Below are 8393 nucleotides of genomic sequence, written 5' to 3' on the forward strand. Positions count from 1 at the left end.
GTATCTGAGAGTTAACATTAACACCAAGCATCGACATTACTAATTCTACATCAATAAAGCATCAGGCATGCATGTGTGCATCTATCAGACATATTGCACCAAAATCATGTTATTACAGATCACTAATAAAAATAACAGCAGCCATTTTGGTCTCTTGCAAAAGAGATGCTTAAATTATTTTCTTCATTGAGAGAAAAAGAAAGCTGTTTCTTAATGTTATTTTAGCAGATTCGGTGTAATGTAAATAAAACTGCTTATGTCTTCTCAGTAGAAAAAAAAAAGAGATTCAAGCTCTCCTTTTACTATTGAGGAATGTTGGGGGGGGGGTCCGGGGGGGGGGCGAATTGAGGTAGGTAGATACTCCTTGAATAATCTTTGAAAATAACTAATGTACAGTAATACATATATGTTTAAAGTACTTAACATAGATATTATCAAATACGTAGTAAAAGTCACAATTAAAATTTGGTCTTCAAATCTTCTGAAGAAGGAGATTTTACATGTCTGGTTAAAAAGGAATTGTATTTTTTTAACCATTATACTATTTTAGTTTGCTAATTCTTAGTTAACTCTTTCAGAGAAGGAGGTTATCTAAAAAGAAATGTTAGGCCACAGTGCCATCTACTATTCAAAGTTACTGCTGCAGAAAAGTATCTTGATACACCGGAGCTCTCCAGGGGAGATCCGCTAGCCCCCAATATAAATCCACAAGTACAGAGCCACAGGTTATACGGTGCAGAGTGAAGATTCAGATATATTTTATATATTTTATTATAGTGTAGAAGACAAAACAAAGATATGACATTTTGGCCGTAATCTGTACCATAATAAAATATATCTGAATCTTCACTCTGCAACGTGTAGCCTGTGGCTCTATACTACTGTCCAAAGTTGATGGGACTATATCATTATAATTGTTAGTAAATCAAGTCGGGTTTACTATGATAAGTTACACCCACCAGACCTGATTGGAAGCTGTTAATCGATGGACGTGTATTTTTACTGATAAGAATTCCTTTAACATATCAACAAGAAAAAAAACTCTTCTTCTGACACACCTGGAAAATGTTCTTCAAAGACTTTGATCCTTTTTCCTCTCAGAATAACTTTCTTCTAACTCTGAGGTAATTCCCTATTTTTATATTTACACTTTTTTTCTACACTCTTTGATAATCTGCTTTTAACTAAATTACATTAATTGTTTTCATTTAACTGAACTCATCATCCAAGGAAAGGAAATTCAGCAAGAGTGGTAACTACATCTTTTGTATTTCTAGGTGAAAATATCTGAAATTACATTCCAGATAAATTATTCCGATTTTGGAATATTTATTTCTGCATATTTATTTGAAACTGCAGCTCAGATAAAGTATATAGTAGGTATGTCCATATTTTTACCTGTAACTTAATGGTAGATGTGATGGACTGCCTGGCACCCCGACGGGTACCTCCGTCAGTCGATGCATCCTAGTACTTGCGAGCACCATAAGCACTGCACTGGAACACCATAACCACCGTAAACCCCACAAACCGTTGCTGCTTGGTTGGGGTCTCGCTGTCCTCCACCCACCCTGGACCCAAGACCAGGATCCAGTTTCCAGTGGGTAGACCTCTCCTAGTCCAGAGAGCAAAGCAAGCTGCTCTCCTAAGAGCAAGGGTTGTGATCCAAGGTTATAGCAATCTCCAGAGTGTGTATATAGCTCTCCAATCCCCCAAACATGACTTCATGAAGGGTAAAATTAATCTTTAATCTTCCTGGAACTGTGAACTGGAAAACTGAATAGCTGCTAGTGCCAGGAACACACATATTCTAAACTCTCTACTTGGATTATCTCGAAAACAAGTCATTGAGAAGGCAAATCGTAAGGAGACCATACTAGATTTAGTGTTAAATGAAGATTTGATATAAGATATTACTGTAGGTGAACGTTTAGGATCTAGTGATCACCAGGTGGTGTGGTTTAATATAGGAACAGTGACTGGAGCAGTTAAAATGGAATCTATGAGAAATTGGATTATTTATAAATTGCACTACTGAAGACAACAGACAATTGCATTAAGCTTGTAAGTAAGACAAACAAATTGAATAAATCCCTGTTGTACTCTGCAGAAGTGGCCAAAATAGTAAAAAACACAAAGTTAGCATTTAGTAATTATAAATAAAATAAGAGTGAGGAAGACAGACAGATCTATAAGATTAGGTAGAAAGAGGCAAAGCAAGTTATAAGAGCCTTCAAAACACACACAGAAGAGAGAATATCACAGTCAGTAAAAAATGGGGATACAACATTTTTTAGATATATCAATGAGAAAAGGAAAGTAAGACTAAAAGCGAAAGAAGGAAGGTTTGTAGAAGTCATTTGTTACATGTGAGTTTACAGTAGAAGATGTTCTATTTCAGCTGTCTAAAGTAAAGACAAATACATTGATGGGGCCTGATGGGATAAACCCATAGTTATTAATGGTGTACTTGCAAAACCATTAACAGATTTATTTAACCAATCATTGTTAACGGGAGTAGTCCCAGAATATTGGATGTAACGGATCCCCTATATTCCGGCTAAGTATATCCGCTATAGTTCTCCCACATCCCAAGTGAAGCAGTGATTATAGCTCTGGTATACCCAAACATCAGCCTAGACTTGAAAAAGGGTACAAGAAGACTGGTTTTATTACCTCTGTATTTAATTTTTCAAGATTCTTTTGTTTCAGGTATTGTACCGGTGAATTGGAGGAAGGCAAGTGTTGTTCCTATATTTAAAAAGGGTTCAAAACCCTTGCCTGGAAATTATAGCCCCTTGAGCTTAACCTCTGTGACTGGGAAAATATTTGAAGGGCTATTAAGGGATAATATTCAAAAATTCATTGGGAAGAACTTTGTTATTGTCAATAATCAGCACGTTTTTATGAAACATAGGTCATGACAAACTAACCTAATTACATTCTACTAAGAAGTAAGTAGAAGTATAGATCAGGGTGTTGCAGTGGATGTGATCTACTTGGATTTTGCCAAGGCATTTGATACGGTTCCTCACATCAGGTTAGTCTTCAAACTAAAATAAATTGGTCTAGATGAATACTCTTGTTCTTGGGTAGAACATTGGCTTAAGGATAGAGTACAACGAGTGGTCATTAATGGTACATTTTCAGGCTGGACAAAAGTGGTAAGTGGTGTCCCTCAGGGTTCTGTTTTGGGACTGCTTCTATTTAACATATTTATAAATGATCTTGAAATAGGCATTAAAAGCCATGTATCAGTGTTTGCAGATTACACAAAACTTAAAGTAAAGTAATAAAATGTGAGCAGTATATTTCTTTGCTGCAGAGGGATTTGGATACATTGGGGGACTGGGCACTAAAATGGCAGATTAAATTTAACGTAGAGAAATGCAAAGTTATGCACTTCGGGGTTAAGAATGCACAAGCAATTTACATCCTAAATGGTAGTGAACTAGGGATAACCACACACAAACAAAAGAGAGAATAGAGTCTGTGCTAATGTATCTTATAAAGTAAAAGGCAGTAATCCCAATCAAGGACTCCCTCGCGTGTCCTTGGAATAAATGGACAAATAGCAAACAAACAAAAGGATGGGGCTGCGCCAATAGACAAGGTGAACACATTTTTTTTAAAGTCCTAGTTAGGGTAGTGGTAGTTGAAACAGAGTCCAATAGAGTGGAACTTGGGTCCTAAACTGGTCTCTGGAGTTATAAGGTTCCGCTCCTCGCAGTATTCAAATATATAGGAGAGGGCGTTGAGTGATGAGAAGGATGATGGTGCTGGATGTTCCGAGAGGTGTCAAATATAGAGGAAGAGGTCTTACTTACATTTGGTAGAGCTTAATAAAGCTCTGGTGTGGATAGCTTGCAGTGGCATAATCCCCGCTTGTAGGATATGTGGTGAGTCTCCTCTCCGGTGCAGTGACAGTCAACCAAGGGGGAAATAAAAATGGAAACAATAATGGTGCAGTATGTTCCACAGTGGATAAAAGGTAATAAAAAAGCAGTAGATACACTCACATTTAATAGAGCTTATACTAGCTCTAGTATGGTCGGCTTGCAGCGGTATGATCCCCGCTTCTGGGATATAGGATGAGTGATCTTGGAGATGGTCACAGGAGCTCAGAGGGTAGATAATAAAACAGCAATAGTGCTCTCAGTAAAATATTGCTAGTATAAAAAGTGAAATAAAATATACTCACAGATAATATGGCAGGCTAACTGCTCTATGACAAGGGCATAGGTGGTATGATCCCCACCTCGGATTCTTGGAGTACAAGATAAGAGTAAAATAAAGTAAAAAGCCAGGTAATAGTAAAAAAAAAAGTAAATAAAAGATGATGGTACAAGTATAAAAAGGACCAAGATGTATTTATTAACAATAATAAAAAACAGTATAATAAACTGTGTTTCACCATTTAGGCTTAGTGATGTTGCGAACACAAAATTTTTGTTTTGCGAACGGCGGACGCGAACTTCCGCAAACGTTCGCGAACCGGCGAACCGGGCGAACCGCCATTGACATGGGGCAAAACTCCCATGGAAAATTACACAGTTGATGAAGAGTCTGGTTTTAATACATAAAGGGCATAAATCACCTAACATTCCTAAATCACAATGGATATGGATTGACACCTGACATATGACATATTGACACCTTGACTTATGGATTGACACCTGTCCTCAGAGACCCTGATACACACTGACACAGAGCAGAATAGGGACTGTTCCCCCTACATAGGGTCACTTGGCAGATATGGATTGACACCTATCCTAAGGATCCCTGATACACACTGACACAGAGCAGAATAGGGACTGTTCCCCCTACATAGGGTCACTTGGCAGATATGGATTGACACCTATCCTAATGATCCCTGATACACACTGACACAGAGCAGAATAGGGACTGTTCCCCCTACATAGGGTCACTTGGCAGATATAGAATGACACCTGTCCTCAGGGACCCTGATACACACTGACACAGAGCAGAATAGGGACTGTTCCCCCTACATAGGGTCACTTGGCAGATATGGATTGACACCTGTGCTCAGAGACAATGATACACACTGACACAGAGCAGAATAGAGACTGTTCCCCCTACATAGGGTCACTTCACAGATATGGATTGACACCTGTCCCCAGAGACCCTGATACACAATGACACAGAGCAGAATAGAGACTGTTCACCCTACATAGGGTCACTTGGCAGATATGGATTGACACCTATCCTCAGAGCCCATGATACACAATGACACAGAGCAGAATAGAGACTGTTCCCCCTACATAGGGTCACTTGGCATATATGGATTGACACCTGTCCTCAGAGCCCCTGATACACACTGACACAGAGCAGAATAGGGACTGTTCCCCCTACAAATGGTCACTTGGCAGATATGGATTGACACCTGTCTTCAGGGACCCTGATACACACTGAAACAGAGCAGAATAGAGACTGTTCCCCCTACATAGGGTCACTTGGCAGATATGGATTGACACCTATCCTAAGGATCCCTGATACACACTGACACAGAGCAGAATAGAGACTGTTCCCCCTACATAGGGTCACTTGGAAGATATGGATTGACACCTGTCCTCAGAGAACATGATACACACTGACACAGAGCAGAACAGAGACTGTTCCCCCTACATAGGGTCACTTGGCAGATATGGATTGACACCTGTCCTCAGAGCCCCTGATACACACTGACACAGAGCAGAATAGGGAATGTTCCCCCTACATAGGGTCACTTGGAAGATATAGAATGACACCTGTCCTCAGGGACCCTGATACACACTGACACAGAGCACAATAGGGACTGTTCCCCCTACATAGGGTCACTTGGCAGATATGGATTGACACCTGTGCTCAGAGACAATGATACACACTGACACAGAGCAGAATAGAGACCGGGGGTCTAGTAGCGTGGACATCCAGCACAGGTCGTTCTCCTTCAGCCTTTTTATACGAGGGTCCCTCAACAGGCACGACAGCATGAAAGACCACATTTGCACAAGGTTGGATGCCGAGCTACTCATTTCCCGTTCCTCCTCCTCACACAGAGCAGAATAGGGACTGTTCCCCTGACATAGGGTCACTTGGCAGGTATGGATTGACACCTGTCCTAAAAGCCCCTGATACACACTGACACAGAGCAGAATAGGGACTGTTCCCCCTACATAGGGTCGCTTGGCAGATATGGATTGACACCTGTCCTCAAAGCCCCTGATACACACTGTAACGGAGCTCCGTGTACCCCGACCGAGTACCCTCCGTTGATGGATGCTCCTAGCGCTCTCAGAGGACTCCAAGCACTGCAGACGACACCACAACCACCGCAGGCTCCACAACCGCCGTAGCTTAACTGGAGCCGCGCCGTCTTCCTTCCACCCTGGCAGGCCCGGACTGGCCATCGGGCACACCGGGCAAATGCCCGGTGGGCCGCGGTGGCCATGGGCCGAGGGCGGCAGGGGAAGGTCCCAGGATCTCCCCTGCCGGTCTTTGCAGGGCCGGCACTATCCGAGCGCCGGCCCCGCTGTTTGCCACAACGGGCCGGTGGGGAGATCAAAGATCTCCCTCACCGGCCCACTTTCATAGACCTGCGGCTGGGGAGGAAGGGAGGGAGAGAGAGGACCCGGCGGAGCTCTATCTTGCAGCTCCGCCGGGTTCCTCTCGCGAGATCCGGTGCGTTGCCATGGCAACGACCGGATCTCGCGAGAGTGAACTCTAGCCTGTAGGCTAGAGTTCACTCACCACGAGGACCACTAGGGATGCTGGGCGAGTGACTGAACCCCCTCCCAGATACCACCATGCCGGTCCCCCCCTCCCAGGCTAAAAGGTAAGAAGGGAGGGGGGGGACATAATGCCTGCTTATTTAACACAATACATAACATTTACACACAGCACTCTCACACACATCACCCTCAGCACTATCACACACATCATCCACAGCACTATCACACACATCACCCTCAGCACTATCACACACATCATCCACAGCACTATCACCCTCAGCACTCTCACACACATCATCCACAGCACTATCACCCTCAGCACTCTCACACACATCACCCTCAGCACTCTCAGACACATCATCCACAGCACTATCACCCTCAGCACTCTCACACACATCATCCACAGCACTATCACCCTCAGCACTCTCACACACATCATCCACAGCCCTATCACCCTCAGCACTCTCACACACATCATCCACAGCACTATCACCCTCAGCACTCTCAGACACATCATCCACAGCACTATCACCCTCAGCACCCTCACACACATCACCCTCAGTACTCACACACATCATCCACCGCACTATCACACTCAGCACTATCACACACATCATACACAGCACTATCACACTCAGCACTCACACACACATCACACTCAGCACTATCACACACATCATACACAGCACTATCACACACATCATACACAGCACTATCACACTCGGCACTCACACACACATCACACTCAGCACTATCACAAAACACATCACACACAGCACTATCACACTCGGCACCCTCACACCTCACACACATTATCCACAGCACTATCACACTCGGCACTGTCACTCACATCGCACTCACACACACATCACAATCAGCACTATCACAAAACACATCATACACAGCACCCTCACACACATCACACACAGCATCCATCATACACACATGCTGCACCCCTCACATACACACAGAACCTCCCCAACACACTGCACCACACACATACACAATACTTCCAAACATATGTACATACATATATGTATACATACATACATACATACATACATACACATATATATATATATATATATATATATATATATATATATATATATATATATATATATATATATATATATATATATACACACACACACACTACATTCCTGACATACACACTCTGGATCCCCTATACACACACTAGATTCCTTGTAAGCAAACACATACTACACCCCTAAACACACACTCTCTACAAACACTGCATCACCTATACACACACACACACACACTTGCTACATCCCCTATACACACATTCTCTACAGCCCCTAGCCACATATGCATTACATTACACCACAAACACAACACGACTAAAACCGACCTTATTACATAATACCACACCACAATCGGCTCACTCTATACACACACACAATACCACAAGCAGGCTCCAAACACATGCACAATACTCTTTCCTGGCCTTTTTGTCTCCTGGTATCCATTTATAGAGACACCAGAGACAAGTTGCAAGGAAACACAGTGCAAGCATGTTATTAAATTTGCTTGCACTGTGCAGAACTAATACAGGGATTTTTTCTCATGCTAGAGCTCTTTAGCAGAGCTCTGCGCATGGTCTGCCCTGGCCTGCACTTTGAGAGGGGGCGTGTTTGT

This window comes from Pelobates fuscus, chromosome 3 (assembly GCF_036172605.1).
Source record: "Pelobates fuscus isolate aPelFus1 chromosome 3, aPelFus1.pri, whole genome shotgun sequence".
NCBI classification, from domain to species: domain Eukaryota; kingdom Metazoa; phylum Chordata; class Amphibia; order Anura; family Pelobatidae; genus Pelobates; species Pelobates fuscus.